Source organism: Phyllobates terribilis, unplaced genomic scaffold (genome assembly GCF_046119375.1).
Source record: "Phyllobates terribilis strain yellow unplaced genomic scaffold, ASM4611937v1 Scaffold_7__3_contigs__length_470593459, whole genome shotgun sequence".
NCBI lineage: Eukaryota > Metazoa > Chordata > Amphibia > Anura > Dendrobatidae > Phyllobates > Phyllobates terribilis.
Genome location: NW_027362767.1, coordinates 318,987,124 through 319,006,090, shown reverse-complemented (window position 1 = coordinate 319,006,090; position 18,967 = coordinate 318,987,124). Strand labels below are relative to the sequence as shown.

At 42.2% G+C, this 18,967-nt stretch overlaps 1 long non-coding RNA gene across 1 annotated transcript in view; it reads left to right on the top strand.

Annotated features, from left to right (window-relative positions):
• Positions 1–13,654, top strand: part of LOC141154746 (uncharacterized) — a 43,940-nt gene extending 30,286 nt beyond the window's left edge. The window contains exon 3 of the long non-coding RNA XR_012247470.1: positions 11,407–13,654. This is a non-coding gene — a long non-coding RNA (uncharacterized lncRNA). The remainder of the gene's footprint in view (positions 1–11,406) is intronic.
• The last annotated feature ends 5,313 nt before the right edge of the window (positions 13,655–18,967 follow it).

Below are 18,967 nucleotides of genomic sequence, written 5' to 3'. Positions count from 1 at the left end.
CAGGATTGTGCAATTTTAACCAGGGTAACCCCAAAATTACTGGAGAAGGCAAATTATTTAATACCACCAAATCCAAATTTTCTTGGTGAATACCATTAATAGTGAGGGGAAATTCACAGACCTTGTGAGTAACACTCTTCAAGGGGGAGCCATCGACAGAAACCACAGAAATAGGGGATGACAAAGGTTTGGGTTTTAATTTAAGTTTTTCCAAGAATCCCCCATCAATCACATTCAGAGTAGAACCACAATCCACAAATATCTGAAATTCAATTAATTCTTCCTGAGCAGCAGTGGTAGCAGAAAGAAATACCCCCTTAGAATTTAAACAGGCAATACGGGCGTAACTGACCTTTTTTTTTTCTTTGTTCATACGAAGCACACAGTTCTTAATAAAATGGTCAGATTTCCCGCAATAAAAGCACAAACCTTCAGAAGATCTGCGGTCTTTTTCCTGAGAGCGGGGTGCCATCGCCCCAATCTCCATCGGCTCTCCAATGTCAGTACAGACCTTCTCAAGACTCGGAGCTGACATGGCAGAGGATTTACTTTCATTAACCCTTGCACGCAGTCTCCTGTCCACCCGTATAGCTAATTGCATAGCCTCCTGCAAGTTTCCAGGTGTGGGATAAGCAATCAGCAAATCCTTAACCCTTTCACCTAGCCCCGCAAGAAACAAACTTTTCAAAGCTGAATCGTTCCACCCCACCTGGGCAGACCACCGACGGAAGTGAGAACAATATTTTTCCACATTACCTGATCCCTGCCTCAAATGTCTTAATTCAGTCTCAGCTGATGAGACACGATCAGGATCATCGTACAACAAACCCAAAGCAGAAAAAAAACTATCCACTGATCTAAAGCATGGATCACTAGGTTGGAGAGAAAAGGCCCATCCCTGAGGTTCTTTGCGCAAAAGTGACATTATGAACCCTATGCGCTGTGATTCATCACCAGAGGAACTGGGTCTCAAACGAAAATACAATAAATAAGCATTTTTAAAGGAAAAAAATTCCTGTTGATCACCAAAGAATAAATCAGGCAAACGTACCTTTGGCTCCACAAAATGTGCTCCAGAACAGCTACTCACGTGTTGTTGGAGCTCGGCCACCTCCAGAGAGAGTCCCTGCAGGCGTTGAGCCAAATCCTGAACAGATACCATGATAGAAACTGGAAGTCTTTCCTTAGAGATATTTTTGGGCTGGACTTACTGTTATGGCCTGCTACAAGCACTAAGGAAAGAAAGGAGATCTGTCCCTACAATAGAACTAAGCTAGATCCCTACGATGTAACGGGGAACCTGATCCTGCAATCAGACCCGCTAAAGTCCTCGGCTAGTCTGTACGAAGACCTATAGATGTAAGGGAGGGATCCCTACAAGAACTAGGGACTGGGATAAAGTTGGGCACCTCCTAGCAGAAATTGTAGCAGTAAAAGACAAACACACAACATAGAACATAAAGGTCCGAAGACCAAGCTAAACTGACTGAGAAAGGTAACTAAGCACCAGGCTAACTTAAGAGTAGAAATTACAATGAAGTCCAGCAAGGCCAGGAGGGCAGAGCAGGATTAAATAGGCAAACAAGGTCATGTGACCAGCAAGATAGAAAAAACCTAACAGGAGAGTTCTAGCAAGCATAAATCACCCCCCCATAATAAATCACCCCCAGCCATACAATAAATCACCCCCATAGTAAATCACCCCTCAGCCGTACAATAAATCACCCCCCAGCCATACAATAAATCACCCCCATAGTAAATCACCCCCATAGTAAATCACCCCTCAGCCATACAATAAATCACCCCCTATAGTAAATCACCCCCCACAATGAATCTTCACCTCCATTCCATCTTCGGGGTCTTCAGCTCTGAAGCACAGAGCACTTTCCACCAATGTGCGTCTCTGCAGCTGCAGCGCCAGTGAGTGACGTCAGCAGCGTGATCACATGACCTGATCACGCTGCTGGCGTCGCTCTGACCCTGAGGTCAGAGCTTCAAAGCCAGGAGCTGGCATGCTGCAGCGTCTCTGAGCTGGGTGTCAGCTTGACACCCTACTCAGAGAACTGCCAACTCCCAGTACGGGGGGGGGGGGGGGGCAGCAGAACGCAGCCGCCGGGGCAGACACATCAGACTGCCGCATTAGTCGGCCCGACTGTGCTCCCCTGCCGGCTGCGCCCGGGGCACATGCCCCGGCTGCCCCCCCTAGATACACCTCTGCTCACATGTGTTGTAGTGCCAGGCTGGCTAATCAAAAAAAAAGAACAACGGATATTGTCAGGTAAGAGACGGTTCTCAGGGTCCATAGATTACTGATGCAGCTCATGGACCAGGTCCTAATCAATTGGCACCAACCATAGTGTGCATTTATGTTTCGTGGTGAATTCTACATTTTCACGTGTGGTTAGACATGATTGCAAAATAGGTTGCTCTATGATGTCAGTATATGCTTTATTTTCTACTGTTATTATTAGGCTATGTGCCAACGATGCAGAAATGAAGCAGAAAATTTCTGCAGCATTTCTGCATCTCCCTGGCAGAAAAAACGCATGCAGATTGTGCATGCGTTTTTCCTGCAGAATACATGCGGAATACATGCGGATTCACATGCGTACCCACATGCGTTAACGCATGTGTTTCCGCATGCGGACTGACAAGCACTTTCCAGGCGATAGCATCACTTGGAAAGTGCTTGACAACTAGGTCACACTGTATAAATCCATGCAAAAGGCATGGATTTATACAGTGTGACCGTAAAAATAAAAAAATAAAGCTATACTTACCCCCGATCCCCCGCCGCATGTGCTGTCGCGCTCGTCCTGGCTTCTTCCGGGTTGCCGGCATCTCGCGAGACAGCCTGCGGTCACATGACCGCGACGTCATCTCAGGTCCTGGAAGATAAGCGCTACAGGGGCCGCCGGACAGGTGAATATAAACTTTATTTATCATTTTATTCTTTTTTTCACAGGTACAATGGTACCCAGGTCTGGATGAGAGTCTTCTCTCCTCCAGAACTGGGTACCATCCGCACATAGAGACGCATAAAATCCACTTGTACAAATGTACAGACGCGCATTATATGCGTCTCAATGCAAGTCAATGGCGGCGCTTCCGCAAAATTAATGAACATGCTGCGGATTTATGAGCGCTGCAGAAACGCTGCGGAAAAATCCGCAGCATGTGCATTGACATTGCGGAATGCCATTGGGGACCATGGGGTGCGGATTACCATGCGTTTTTGATGCGTTTCTGCTGCGGAAATTCCGCAGCAGAAACGCATGAAAAACGCATCGTGGGCACGCAGCCTTAAATTTAACAAAAATTGCCAACTGAGCACCGCTGCTACCACTGTGATCTCTACCAGATGAGTTAAGTCCATCAAAAAACAGTGTATAACCATGACAAGGCCTCAGATGCTTCCTATGTGGTACAGCGCCAATTGTGCGATTAGACCCTTCCCAGTACTGTGGGATAGGAAAGGCAGGGAATAAGTGAGTTTTGGCTTGCCACTGCAGTTCCCATACCTCTGTGGTGGCCAACTTGGAAGCTGGAGGAATGGAGTGCAGATCTGAGCAGACGGGGCAGTGGGAGGCAAACAGTGGGAACCAGGTAAGGTGACTACTATACATAAGATCAGTATGGTCACTTTTCAATCCTAGGCTGGAAGCTCTCTTTATGCTTGAAAACTGAAGAAAACCTTAGAGACTGCACCCAAGCATACCCCGCACCTACCCAATGACAGCCTTCTAGACCGGTTTTCCACTATATTTCAAGCTTCTTCCAACACAGTTAAGTCCAGCTCAGTTTTGCATCTCACTGTATTTCTATGTGTCCCTGTTGGGAAAGCCTGCCATAAGCAAACCTCTACTAGTTGGGCACACAACAAAACACTTGTTCAGGTCTTAAAATCCATTTATATGTGACAATTATTGGTGAAAGTTCCTTCATAAGAATACTTGTTGACGATCATAGGTCTGTGTGCACATGATCAGCCGACAAACAACCAACATTCTGATTAGATTGATTGGATTTAGACAGCATTAAAATCATCATAACAAAACATTCAAAGAGCACTAATCAACTTATATATTGTTGATGTATGCCCGTTTATGGGCACTTATCTGGGCATCTATATGGACCTTTAGGAAAGTTAAACAGTAACTTAGATAAAAAGGAACCATTTGTGTAGCTTAGAGGAAATGTGAACTCCAATTTGTTTATTTTAAAAAGGAGGAAATGGTGACACGCCGGTTTCTGTTATTGCCGGCTATTTACCGGAAGAGTTTTTAACATATATTTCTTAAAGAGATTGTAAGAATTTTCTGAAAGTGTATGAATGTAATTACTTTTTCTCCACATCATCTTGTTGTAGTCTGCCCACTACTGGTGAAGCAGATTATTGCAAAAAAAGAGATATTTCATATCTACCTTAGATATCTGAATGCCCTACACATTTATATTAGATGACGCAGAAACTCTCACAGTCTGAATCATGTGGTTAGTGTAGCAATGGGAGAGTAAAAGGGAACCTGTCATGTTTTACATGCAGTCTGATCTGTGGACAGCTCCGTGTAGAGAAGGAGAAGCTGAGCAGAATGATATATAGGTGTGTTGTAAAAGATTCAGTATAACTTGTATTTTATTCATTAAAATCCTTGCTGCTTGTATGTATGAGTCCAGTGGGATGTCCTACTAGTGATTGACAGCTATCTCTGCATGTACTCATACCAGAAGGACTGCAAGACTCTCATTGATTAGGACTGCCCAATGGACTCATATGCATGCAAACACAAGGGATTCAGTTAATAAAATGCAAGATTTACTGAAAGTTTTCGCACAAAAATGTATAACATTTACATCAATTCCTCCTGCTGTATAAAATCCTGCCTGCAGATCAGAGACCATATTCAACATAACAGGATAACGGGTTCGGTGTAAGGCCACAGCCCCACTATCAGTATTTGGTCAGTATTCGGGGCTCCCTCTCCCTTCCGATCAGCGCCCCGCAATGTCATCACAGGGGCCCAATCATTGCCATGGGGACGACATCCGGATCACCAGTGCACATCTTTGGTATGGCAGCCTCCGGAACGACCCGCCCCATAAAACTGTCACACTAATTATCCCCTTCAGTGAACACCGTAAAAAAAAAAAAACAGGGCAAAAAACTATGCTTTTTCATCATACTGCCAAACAAAAAGTAAAATAAAACACGATCAAAAAGACAAATGTGGATAAAAATGGAATCACCGACAACAACATCATGTCCCGCAAAAAAACAAGCCACCATACATGTCCATCAGTGGAAAAATAAAAAAGTTACAGCTCTCAGGATAAAGCGATGCAAAAATAATTATTTTTTCTATAAAGTAGTTTTTATTGTGTAAAAGCAGCAAAACATAAAAAATATATAAATGGGGTATCGCTGTAATCGTACTGACCCAAATAATAAAGCTTCCTTATCAATTTTACCACATGCGGAACGATATTAAACAAAAAATTCCTGAATTGCTGGTTTTTGTTCTGCCTCCCAAAAATTGGAATACAAAGCAATCAAAAATGTTGTGCCTGAAAATGGTACCAATAAAAATGTCAACTCGTCCCGCAAAAAAAAAGCCCTCACATGACTTTGTCGGCCGAAATATGGAAAAATTATAGCTCTCAAAATATGGCGATGTAAAGCATTTTTTAGTGTGTGACAGCAGCCAAACATAAAAATCCGATATAAATCTGGTATTGCTGTAATCGCACAAAGAATAAAGTCATCTAATCAGTTATACCGCACGAGGAACGGCGTAAAAAATAAAACCAATTCTTCACCTGCTGTTGATTTGTTCATTCTGCCTCCCAAAGATCGCAGTATGTCTCGGCTCACATTTATCCTGCGCTGAGCGCTTACACCAGGGTTTCCGTGTAATTCTCTGAAATACGTGATTCAGACGGAGCCCCCGGCTGAAGATTCCCTATAATGAGGCAGATGGAGGCACCGTGGACGCCGTCTGGCCTATGATCCGGCGATGTCCGTCTTTTTATGTGTGTATAAATGTGCCCACTCAGGTCTGACATCTGTTAACGGAAATATAGGGGGCTTCCACGTTACTGGTAGTACAAAGACTCTGGAAAAGCTTAATGGCTTCTCGCTCCCCCCCCCCCCAAAGAAATTCAGCTAATTCTGAGCTTCCAAATCCAAGTGCTGCCCTCCCTTCTGAGCTCCAGTGTGCCTAAACCACATTTAGCGTCCACATGTTTCGCATTTCTGTGGCGATGGGAGCCCACCTAATTTACGGGTGCATGTCTTCAGAAGCACGAGCTTGTCGCTACAATGTGCTGGTCACTACAATGTACTAGGGCCTACAATGGCAGTTTGCAGTTTTCATTGAGCAATATCATCCACTGCTGCTTGTTTCTGGAAAACACCCATGGAGTCAAAAGAGTCAAAATCATCACCACACCTGTAGATAAATTCATGGAAGGGTATAATTTCCAAAATGGGGTCGCTTGAGGGGGGCACTGCTCTTCTAGCACTTAAAACTCTGTATATAGAGTCCACACACTACTCAAATAGCACTCCATCCCTCTCAAGTCTGTCTGTATGGCTAAGCAGTATTGTACAGCCACATATGAGGAGAAAATGTAAAATCTGGGGCTAAAACTAAATTTTGGTGGTAAAAATGTAATTATTTTTTCTTCACTGCCCAATGGTATACAATTTTGTGACACATTTGTGGTGTCAGTATGATTACTGTACCCCTAGATGAATTTATTGTGGGTGTAGTTTGTAAAATTAGGTCACTTATGGGGGTCTGCTGTTCTGGCATCTCAGGGGCTCTGCCAATGTCATATGGCACCCTCAAACCAGTCCAGCAAAATTTGAACTCTAATATGGCACTTCTTCCCTTCTGATCTTTGCACTGTGCCTCAAAGTAGTTTTTGACGACATATGAGTTATCAGTGTACTCAGGAGAAATTGCACAGCAACTTTGGGGGTCCATTTTCTCCTGCTATCCTTGTGAAAGTGGAAAAAAAAATTTTCACAGATCAACTTTGTAAAATTCTGTGAAGCACCTGTGGGTTAAAAGTGCTCACCACACATCTAGATAAATTCCTTGAGGAGTCTAGTTTCCAAAATGGGGCTCTTGTGGGGGTTTTCCACTGTTTAAGCTCATCAGGGGCTCTCCAAATGCAACATGACACCCACAGACCATTCCATCAAAGTCTGCATTCCAAAACGTCACTCCTTCCTTTCTGAACCCTGCCCTGCATCCAAACAGTAGTTTTCCCCCACATATAGGGTATCTGCACACTCAGGAGAAATTGCAGAACAAATTTTGGGTTTCATTTTCTCCTGTTACCCTGGTGAAAATAAAAAAATTGGGGCTAAAAGAACATTTTTTGTGGTAAAAAATGGGATTTTTTTTATTTTCACGGCTCAACGTTATAAACTTCTGGGAAACACCTGGGGGTTCAAGGTGCTCACTACACATCTAGATACATTACCTGAAGGGTCTAGTTTCTAAAATGGCATCACTTGTGGGGAGTTTCTACTGTTTAGGCACATCAGGGGCTCTCCAAACACAACATGGCGTCTGCTCTAGATTCCAGCCAATTTTGTGTTCAAAACGTCAAGCAGTTCTCCTTCCCTTCCATGCCCTGCCATGTGCCCAAATAGAAGTTTTCCCCCACATATGGAGTATCAACGTACTCAGGAGACATTGCACAGTAATTTTCGGGGTCCATTTTCTCCTTTTACCTATGTGAAAAAAAAAATTGGGGGGCTGGTGCCACCCCTGTGACTGAAGCCGTAACACTGCTGGGGGGAATAAAGTTAATTTTCTCCTCGCAGCGTTCGGCTATGTGCGGGCACCGGGCAGGTTAATAATGCTATTAACCTGCAGATTAACCCCATATCTGCAGGTAATAGAGTTTTTTCTGGTGACAGGTTCCCTTTAACACCAATTCTATTTTCTGTATACATTTCCAGGAGGAACAACAGAAGTACAGCACATATTTCAAGAAAAGATGCTTTAAAAAAAATGGTATTTTATGGAGGACACAAGTAAATTTAGAAACTAGATTCATCAGGACCATTGTGGGTTTACTGGTGACAATATTCTTTAAAAAAAAAAAAAAAAAGAAAGAGAGGAGGTATCTTTGATTGAATAATATATAAATCAATGTGTGCATCATGGAGTTTTCTTAAGCTGAAGACTTGTAAACCGTAGTTAGGCTGATATGCATAGTTGATGAAACTACATTTAGCCACTAAGAGGTGCTGTAGATTAACAATCAAGCACTCCAAAAACATTTGGGACAAAACTATAGTCTTAATTGTTGTGACCGATCATTTTCATTTAGCATGCAAATTTCCTATGCAATTTCCTAAACAATAAAAGCTGATTTTTCTGCATCTGCAAATCTGTTGCTGAGAGCCAGGAGTTATGCAGATACTTCTATTTTCTGAAAGCCCCTACATATATTTTATAGAGCTGGATCATATATGTCTGAGTGACCCACCAGTGTCTTTTCTGGTTAATATGATGGGGTAAGTTGAGTGTCTGTTGGCATCAGCTGTGATGCAGAACAGTATGAACACACTACATTGGTATCATAAACTGCCTAGTTATCCGATTCTTTATTGCTCTCAGAAGCAATGAAAAGAAAAAAAGCAGGTGCTGCAGTATCCCATTACATTACACTAGGTAAGAATTACAGGGAGAGAAGAAAAACTTGAGTTATTTCTAATTCCCAACTTTCAGGCACTATATACAACCTGTGATGTGTGACTATTAATTACACCCCTAAATTGCTACCACTGTTCTTCATACAATAACTAGAGAGAGAAGCACAAATCATACTGATCTGCCATACATCCATTAAACTAGCTACACTTTGTGCATAATTATTAAGCAAGTGAATATTTTGACCATATTATCATTTTTATGCAGATTTTCCAACTCCAAGCTGTATAAGAAGAAATAAACAGTAATAGGTGAGAGAGGTAACAATTAAAACATAACTTTTACTAAATTTGAATAAAAAATGATTAATACCGCCTTGTGGAAATGAAAAAGGGAGAGGCCAAAGCTACAATCAGGATAATGAACCTGGTGTAAGGAGGTTATCCAACAGAGGTGACTGACACATAACTAAAAGGGTCAAGTGATAGTCAAATAGATGGATGGGTAGAATATACAATAATATCAACCCACAAATACCAGATAATGGTCATATATTGATGCTGATAATGACCACGGGTATTGACAATATGCTTGATAAATCCAATAGAGAATATAAAGAAATATATTATTGGACAAACACAATAGAATTAATTATAGTAGAGGGATATTTGACAGTGGTCAAAGAGACCCAATTAGATAGCCCATAAGAGCAAATGAGACCAATCTCAATGATCAAATTATATCAGGTGACATTGATAGTGGTCAATTGATCCTGGTACTATAGACGTCCTTACAAAAATATAATTCCCATTGTATAATGATAGATTACATGAAAAAAATATAAATAAAGGAACATCCTCTCCCATTCAGCACTGAATAAGAGATGGACGGGTCCAGGGATATTCAGATCTGTGATAATGCTCCAGACAATCCAAAGCTGGCTAGAAGGTGACATAATTGATCCCTACAGTGGGCTGATCTGTCCTGAAACCCAATTTGCTCCCACCCTGACAAGGGAAGTCCACAGCTAGCCCTGTACTGGAGGCCCTGCACTCTCCCTGTTTGCGTTTTGACGCGTTTCTTCCCTTAGGAGTCATCAGGGACCAACAGCACATGTAATAAATGTAATAATGGATGTAGAGAGTTCTTGGTGCATTAGTCTGAGCCACAACTGGCTGGTGAAGGAAAACAGTCCACCTCTCTAAAAATGTCTGTGAGGCTGTAAAAAAAAAATAGGGGGGGTTAAAAGGGGCAACTTCCAGCACCGTGGAAAAAATATTCAGTTAAAAATCACATTTATTGCAAAGCTTACTTAAAGCACAACTGTCAGCAGGATTGTGCTCAGTACACTACATACACTGTTAGGTGTGCGACATTACACTGATTAAAATGATACCTTGGTTGATGAAATCCGTCCTGTGGTTCTTGTGTAATCCTTACTTTCAGTTTGGAGATAATGATATGCTCCTGCTTCGGGGCGACCTGTGGGGGGCGCTCTATCTGGTGCTCTGTTTACATATTCATCTATATGCTCTTATGACCGGTCACTGTGCCTTCACTGCCTCCTATTTTACATAATGCATTTAGTAGTGCAGGGCTAGGTAAAATAGGAGGCAGGTCAGTGAAGACACAGCGAGCTAACATAAGACCATACAGATGAATATATAAGCAGAGCACCAGATAAAGCGCCCCCCATAGGCCGCCCCGGAGCACGAGCATACCATTATCTCCAAACTGAAAGTTGCTGACAGGGGTGCTTTAATTAAAAAGAAAAACCTTAAAAGAGAAGGAAAAAAGGGAGTAACTTATGATACTTACGCATTTCAAACTATTGTGAATCCTCATAGACTTATGAATAAGGACTCACCATAATCCAAAACACCGGCCTTGAGGATTCCATGCATCGACTTGAATCAGAAATGTCTTGTTTGTCAGAAATGTATGTTTGTATATTTTGAGTTGTTTGATTTTTATTCTCACTTTAACAGATGGAAATAAACAATTGATATGGAAAATATAACTCATTTAATTGCATAATAATTTTCAATACACAGATATTCCCCTAAGGCCACGTTCACATGTTCAATATTTGATGCTTTTTTTTTACATCAGTATTTGTAAGCCAAAACCAGGAGAGGAACAATCAGAGGAAAAGTATAATAGAAACACGTCACCACTTCTGTATGTATCACCCACTCCTGGTTTTGGCTTACACATACTGAGGTAAAATACTGACCAAATACTGAACGTGTGAACGTGGCCTAAGAAAGACTTTTACTTTCCTTACTTTTGCTTTCAGATTAATCTGATAATAATCAGATTTCAGGTTTAATAACCTTTTGGATTGTCCGTCAGCACGGTAGTTGTTCAATAATAAAATGAATCATCAAAAACACACATTGCCTAATAGTTGTGCAGACAGTGTATTGCATCAAGGCGTGCTCTTCACATGATTTATATAGTGATGTACTGTGACATGCCCTTCCCTCTCTTCCCATGAAATATGTACACAACATCCTTGTCCCTCATGTAAATCAAATGATAAGATTGTGCAATACAAGAGATAACAAAGAGAGGACAAGCAGGTCATGGGCACGTGGTGCTTTTCTTGCATGGTGCCCTGCTGGTGACGCTGCACACTGCACTGTATTATTTTTACTGGTATTATTATTAGGTAAGGTTAATCAGTTAAATATTACAATTTGTTACATTTAACTGTTTTTCTTCCAAGGTGTGTGATCCTGGCACCTGTAACAGCAAAGCAATGATGGATACCAGTCAATAGACTTGAATGACTGTCATCAACTAATATTGCTTTTCAATATGGCAGCACACCACCATGGATTGGCGGCATGGCACCGGGACCAATCAAGAGACACTATACAAGGGGCAGAGGCACACAGAATGGCTGAGAGTAACTGCAGCTTTGTCTCTTGGGTGCCACAGGGCCCTGTGTTTGTTGAACTTTCCACTTACCCTTTGTGGATCGCACACGAGCCAGCAGCTACCTTTCCAAGATAACAGTCTTTACTCCGTCTTCTCTAGCCTACCCTCTCTAGTTAAGTGGCATATATCCCAGAGGCCTTTCCTGAAGTAGCTCACTTGTTCCTCTCAGACCCAGTAACAAGGCCACTTCAGAAGTGTACAGCACCATCCTATGAAGTGGTGAATACGTCTGGTTTCCATTTCTCTAGTTTATGACCGTCTTCTGACTCAGATCTTTAATTTAATGCAAGAGCTGATATTCAAGGAAGTGGAGGAGAATAACATAGTCTATAAGTCTCCTTATGCCTCCACAATGAGAAACATTTTCCCTTAGAGCCCATGTTAGAGGCCTCTCACCCAGCCAGATCTCCTGCTTTGCACTGATAACGCCGGCTGCGTTTTTACTAGAGTCTCTGTGTTTTTTGCGTTGGCTTTGGCGCTGGCATTTTTCTTTTTACTTCTATGTATAAAATAATGTGTGGCTTCCAAATGAAAGCCGCATGATGAATGGTAAGGTCACTTCTTTTAAACTTTTTGCGGTTTTCAAAGGATGAAGTGGGTAAAAGAAGCTCAAAAAAGGTCATTTTTGCATTGCAGTGGTTATAGTTATACTTTTTAGCTCTTTTAAGTGCTTTTTCAGGCGGGTTGAACAGACCCAGCTGAAATAGACGTCTGCTCATACGCACAAGAGTTTTCCAGTATTAGAAAATCCCTGTTTCCCAGCTACAGGTTGTTTAAAAAAAAAAAACTGCCTTTTTCTCACCCTCCTTGGATCCAGAGTCTCCGCTGCTGCTCCAAGCAACTTTTATTGTCTGCAAAGCTGACGTCACATTTGCAGCGCTGCAGCCAGCAAGTGAGCTCAGTGCCGTCAACTCGGGCAGAGCCGCTGAGCCCAGTTATTGGCTGCAGTGCTGCGGATGTGATGTCAGCGCTGCAGCCATTAACATATACCAGGCCAGCAGCAGAGACTCGGCGCTGAACGTGGACAGGGTTAGTAAAGCAGAGCTTCTTTTCTTATAACAAACTGCAGCAGGGGTACAGGAGCTTTCTGAAACCGGAAAATCCCTTTTAGGCTATGTGCCCACGATGCAGAAATGAAGAGGAACATTTCCGCTTCATTTCTGCATGTCCTTACCCGGAAAAACACGTGCGGAATTTGACACACGTTTTTTGCGCGTTTTTGAAGCGTTTTGCACATGCGGAATTGCCTTGCGTTTTTCTAATGCATTGAGATGGCAATTCTGCATGCGTAAACGCACAAATAATGGACATGCTGCAGAATTTCCCGCACATAAAAAACGCTGCGGAAAATTCCGCAGCATGGGCATTGAAATTGCGGATTTACATTGAGGACCATGGGAGAAGGACTACTAAGCGTTTCCAAAGCGTTTACGCTGCAAAAATTCCGCAGGAAAAACGCATCGTGGGCACGGACCCTAAATGCATAATAAAGGTGCGTGCACATGACATCTCTAAGACACCAAGGTTTTGCTAGACTAAGCTGATTCAGCAGAAAGCCAGCAGTCTTTTTACTGAAGTGGCTTAGTTGGTGGTTTTGCCTTTGTCTCTAATGCATTTTTTCTACAATTTAAACTATAACTACAACTAAACTAAATTTAAAGTATAATTACTTCTTTTAACTGCTTCATGGTTTCAGAATCCTGAAGAGATTAAAAACAAAACAATGAACATGTGTATAACAATGTTGTTTTAACATTGCTGCGCATTACGTTGATTTTTTTATGGCGGTCTTGGGACGCCCTTTAAAGCGAGTTCCAAGTGGAATCAGCCAGAAAAAGAAGCTGTGTGCACATACCCTAAGAAAAGCAGCTCGGTGACACCTGTAGCTAAATTTTTGTGGGGCATAGGCTGCAGAAAGCGGTTTTGGTTAAGTGCAGATGCAGAAAACTGGTAGTAAACCACTCAGTGTGTCTTGGTGTCATGACCAGAATGTATTTCTGTAAAAACTTACTTAAAGGAAATCTGTCAGTAAGATCAACCCTCAAAAGCCATCTAAATGGGTATGTAGATCATAGGAAGCTGAATAAAATGATACCTTGATATGTGCGATCCAATGTCTTATTCCACATTGTTCTTAATATGTAAATAAGCTGTTCAGAACTATGGACCGGACACAGACATCCCGAGAATCTGCCTCCAGATCTTATTATAAATGAAAGGAGGAGTTCCCAGTGTGATGTGTGATGGCCGCTCTGCTCTCCTGATCTCACTGCAGAGCTGTGTGTGATTATACCTGACACATCTGCAGGCTCCTCTCAGCTTCAGCTTCCATCTCACAGGCAGACAGGGTTGTAATATTGTTACAATACAGCAGAGCTCAGAGAGCTGCAAAAAATGTGTATGTAAGAAGACAAAGTTCAGTTCTATTGACCTGCATTAGTTACTTGTCTCACACTGGTAACTCCCCTTTCATGTAAAATATTCTCTGGAGGCAGATTTTCAAGGAGATCTATGTCCCTTAGATCTTAACATCCTATTTACACATTAAGAAATTGTGGATTTCCCTGGAATAAGACATCGGATTGCAGATATCAAGGTATCATTTTATTCAGCTTCCTATGACCAACATGCCCATGTAGATGGCTTAGGAGGTTGAACCTTCTGACAGATTCCCTTTAAAGGGGTTGTCCACTACTCTATATGATCCCCTAATGTATACCCCCAGTGTCCATAAGTGTTTCTCTAAATACCTTGTGGTATCTTTTCTGCCTGTGAGTGGCGCTATCACTGGCCGCTCACAGGCATCACGTGACCCCCGGCTGTAGCCGGCTCTGACATCCTCTGATGTCATGTCAAGTTCCGGCTGCAGTCGGGGGTACTCACTTCTGCGTTCCACGGTGAATGCTGGGCTGTGGGCGGCGATACCCTGTGTGTCACACCCGACATCCACTGTGCGCTCTCCCTCTCCTCATTCACTAGGATAGCGCGCGGTGGGTGCTGGATGTGACGCACAGGGTAACCCCGCCGACAGCCCAGCATCCACCGTGGGAAACGCGTCACTGATGTCATGCCTCACTTGACGTGACATCAGTGACGGGTCACGTGATGACTCTGAGCGGCCAGCGATAGTGACGGGTCACGTGATGACTCTGAGCGGCCAGCGATAGTGACGGGTCACGTGATGACTCTGAGCGGCCAGCGATAGCGCCGCTCAGAGGCAGAAAAGGTACTGCAAGGTATTTACAAAAACACTTCTGGGCCCCGGGGGCATACATTGGGGGGTTCATATAAAGTAGTGGACAACTTCTTTAAGAATTAAACTGACCCCCTATGCTGTGATAAATCTAGTCTGGAGTTACTAGTGTCTGGTTACAGAGTTACAATTCCTCATCTATAATAATAAAACTGCTCTGTTATATTGGAGAACTAATGTCATCTCTGCTTCACATCCACATGTCCCTGGCAGGAAAAACGCATGTATAATCCGCATGTACAATCCGCATGTACAATCCGCATGCGTTTTTTCTGCCAGGGAGATGCAGAAATGCTCAGGAAAAAATCCGGGACATTTCTGCATCGTGGACACATAGCCTTACAGTCCACAGAATACACAGCACGATAGATACAGATACAGCACATGTTGCGTTTACACAGCACAAATTTGCTGCTGAGAAAAATGATCTAGTGAGCTTAAAAATCATTTCACTCGACGAAAAAGCATTTTGTCGTTTATAGGGTGACTGTCAGTCTATTTAAACGACAAGATTATTGGGAAATGACTTATTTGGGCAGCACAGTGGCTCAGTGGTTAGCACTGCAGCCTTGCAGTGCTGGGGACCTGGTTTCAAATCCCACCAAGGACCAGGACAACATCTGCAAGGAGCATGTATGCTCTCCCCGTGTTTGCGTGGGTTTCCTCCAGTTTCCTCACACACTCCAAAGACACATTGAAAGGGAATGTAGATTGTGAGCTCCAATGGGGACAGTGACAATATTGTCTGTGAAGCGCTGTGGAATTAATGGCGCTACACAAGTGAGTAAAATAAATAAATACATTTTGTCTTGATTACTGACTTTATCAGGAAACGAGCATTGCCAATATTCGGCCATTGTAAATGCACCCTTAACTTGTTCCGTGAATACCACATCCTCTCTGCCCTTGCTCCTTTGTAAATATTGTAAATGCATTTTGATACAAGTTGCTTATTTTTAGGAGCCAGTAGAATACCATTGCTGTACATCTGTAGATCTTTACTGCTATGATACATTGGTCATTTATTGATTATATACAGTGCTGGCCAAAAGTATTGGCACCCCTGCAGTTCTGTCAGATAATACTCAGTTTCTTCCTGAAAATGATTGCAATCACAAATTCTTTGGTATTATTCTCTTCATTTAATTTGTCTTCAATGAAAAAAACACAAAAAGAATTGTCCTAAAGCCAAATTGGATATAATTCCACACCAAACCTAAAAAAAAGGGGGTGGACAAAAGTATTGGCACCCTTTGAAAAATCATGTAATGCTTCTCTAATTCGTGTAATTAACAACACCTGTAACTTACCTGTGGCACCTAACAGGTGTTGGCAATAACTAAATCACACTTGCAGCCAGTTAACATGGATTAAAGTTGACTCAACCTCTGTCCTGTGTCCTTGTGTGTACCACATTGAGCATGGAGAAAAGAAAGAAGACCAAAGAACTGTCTGAGGACTTGAGAAACCAAATTGTAAGGAAGCATGAGCAATCTCAAGGCTACAAGTCCATCTCCAAAGACCTGAATATTCCTGTGTCTTCCGTGCGCAGTGTCATCAAGAAGTTTAAAGCCCATGGCACTGTGGCTAACCTCCCTAGATGTGGACGGAAAAGAAAAATTGACGAGAGATTTCAACGCAAGATTGTGCGGATGGTGGATAAAGAACCTCGACTAACATCCAAACAAGTTCAAGCTGCCCTGCAGTCCGAGGGTACAATAGTGTCAACCCGTACTATCCGTCGGCGTCTGAATGAAAAGGGACTGTATGGTAGGATACCCAGGAAGACCCCACTTCTTACCCCGAGACATAAAAAAGCCAGGCTGGAGTTTGCCAAAACTTACCTGAGAAAGCCTAAAACGTTTTGGAAGAATGTTCTCTGGTCAGATGAGACAAAAGTATCAACATAGAGTGTACAGAAAAAAAAAAGAGGCATTCAAAGAAAAGAACATGGTCCCTACAGTCAAACATGGCGGAGGTTCCCTGATGTTTTGGGGTTGCTTTGCTGCCTCTGGCACGGGACTGCTTGACCGTGTGCATGGCATTATGAAGTCTGAAGACTACCAACAAATTTTGCAGCATAATGTAGGGCCCAGTGTGAGAAAGCTGGGTCTCCCTCAGAGGTCATGGGTCTTCCAGGAGGACAATGACCCAAAACACACTTCCAAAAGCACTATAAAATGGTTTGAGAGAAAGCACTGGAGACTTCTAAGGTGGCCAGCAATGAGTCCAGACCTGAATCCCATAGAACACCTGTGGAGAGATCTCAAAATGGCAGTTTGGAGAAGGCACCCATCAAATATCAGGGACCTGGAGCAGTTTGCCAAAGAAGAATGGTCTACAATTCCAGCAGAGCATTGTAAGAAACTCATTGATGGTTACCTTAAGCGGTTGTTCGCAGTTATTTTGGCTAAAGGTTGTGCAACCAAGTATTAGGCTGAGGGTGCCAATACTTTTGTTTGGCCCTTTTTTGGAGTTTTGTGTGAAATGATCAATGATTTGATTTTTGCTTCATTCTCTTTTGTGTTTTTTCCTTGCAAGCAAATTAAATGAAGATAATAATACCAAAGAATTTGTGATTGCAATCATTTTCAGGAAGAAACTGAGTATTATCTGACAGAATTGCAGGGGTGTCAATACTTTTGGCTAGCACTGTATGCAGTATCTGGTTCACAGAGATGTTCTATCTCCATAGTAACAGGATGTAAAAATTGTTCCAGCTTGGATTTAGACACCCTGAGCGTGGTTTTTACTTATAATGGTAAAATAACATATTTTGCACTTGTTTTATATAGATAAAGACTGCAAAATTTCTGGAGGTCGCGGAGGAGCAGTGTAACGCATTGAGGATGTAGTCTTAGCATTAATTTGGAAGTTTAGTGATTCATATTTAGAACAGGGAAGGTTCCAAGAACTTACATTCCCTGCAGCTTGTCTGTACTGTAGATTCACAGCTGATATCAGAACAGACTGTGCTCCATAGATAAGCACAGCACTTTCTAGTTTGTCAATGAACTCTAAGGCTGGCATCACACTCTACGTTTGCATGGTGGTCTTTGCCATTTTTTCCTATACAACGGCAAAACCAACATTTTTTTGTAACAATTTTGGAAAATAATAATTTGCACATAGCTTCACTTAGCTTGGTACGAGATCCTTGCAGCAAAAGCAATTCTGTTAGTGACACTGTTTTAGGGACTCACACATACAAATCTGAAAAGTAAATGCCCATGTACAGTACCAATCAAAAGTTTTGGGACATGTTTTCATTCAAAGGTTTTCCTTGTTCTTATTGGCATGTGCACATTGGGCCCGAATCATTATTGCATTTGTACCTGTTTTTAGTTGAGTTTTTTAGTGTTTTGCACCTTTTTTTTGGTTTGCTTCATATGTAAGGTTTCACCTGTATTCTGGTTTGTTTCACATATGTTTCTTTACTCCTTACTTCTTATGTGTACAATTTTGGTTTTGTTACCTTCAGTCTAAATTAACAATGTGCACATTCCAATAAGAAAAACAAAAACCATTGCATGAACAGGTGTGTCCAAACTTTTGACCGATACTACAGTGAAGGAAATAGTTATTCGATCCATTGCTGTTTTTGTAAGTTTGTCCACTGACAAAGACATGAACAGTCTATAATTTTAAGGGTAGGTTAATTTTAACATTGAGAGAATATCCAAAAAAAATCAAGAAAATCACATTGTATAAATTAGATACATTTATTTGCATTTTGCAGTGAGAAATAAGTATTTGATTCCTCTGGCAAAAAACACTTACCGTATTTTTCGGACTATAAGACATACCGGACCATAAGACGCACCTAGGTTTTAGAGGAGGAAAATAGAAAAAAAAATGTAAGCAAAAAACGTGGTCATGATGCCCTGTTATGGGGGAGGGGGTCTGCTGCTGACACTGGTATTGGGGTAATGTCCCCCAATTCTGTTAATATCCTCCATCCTGGTATGTATGGCCCCTCCTTCCTGGTATATGTGGCCCTCATCCCCATCCTGGTATACGTGGACCTCAACCCCATCCTGGTATACAAGGCCCTCATCCCCATCCTGATATACGTGGCCCTCATCCCCATCCT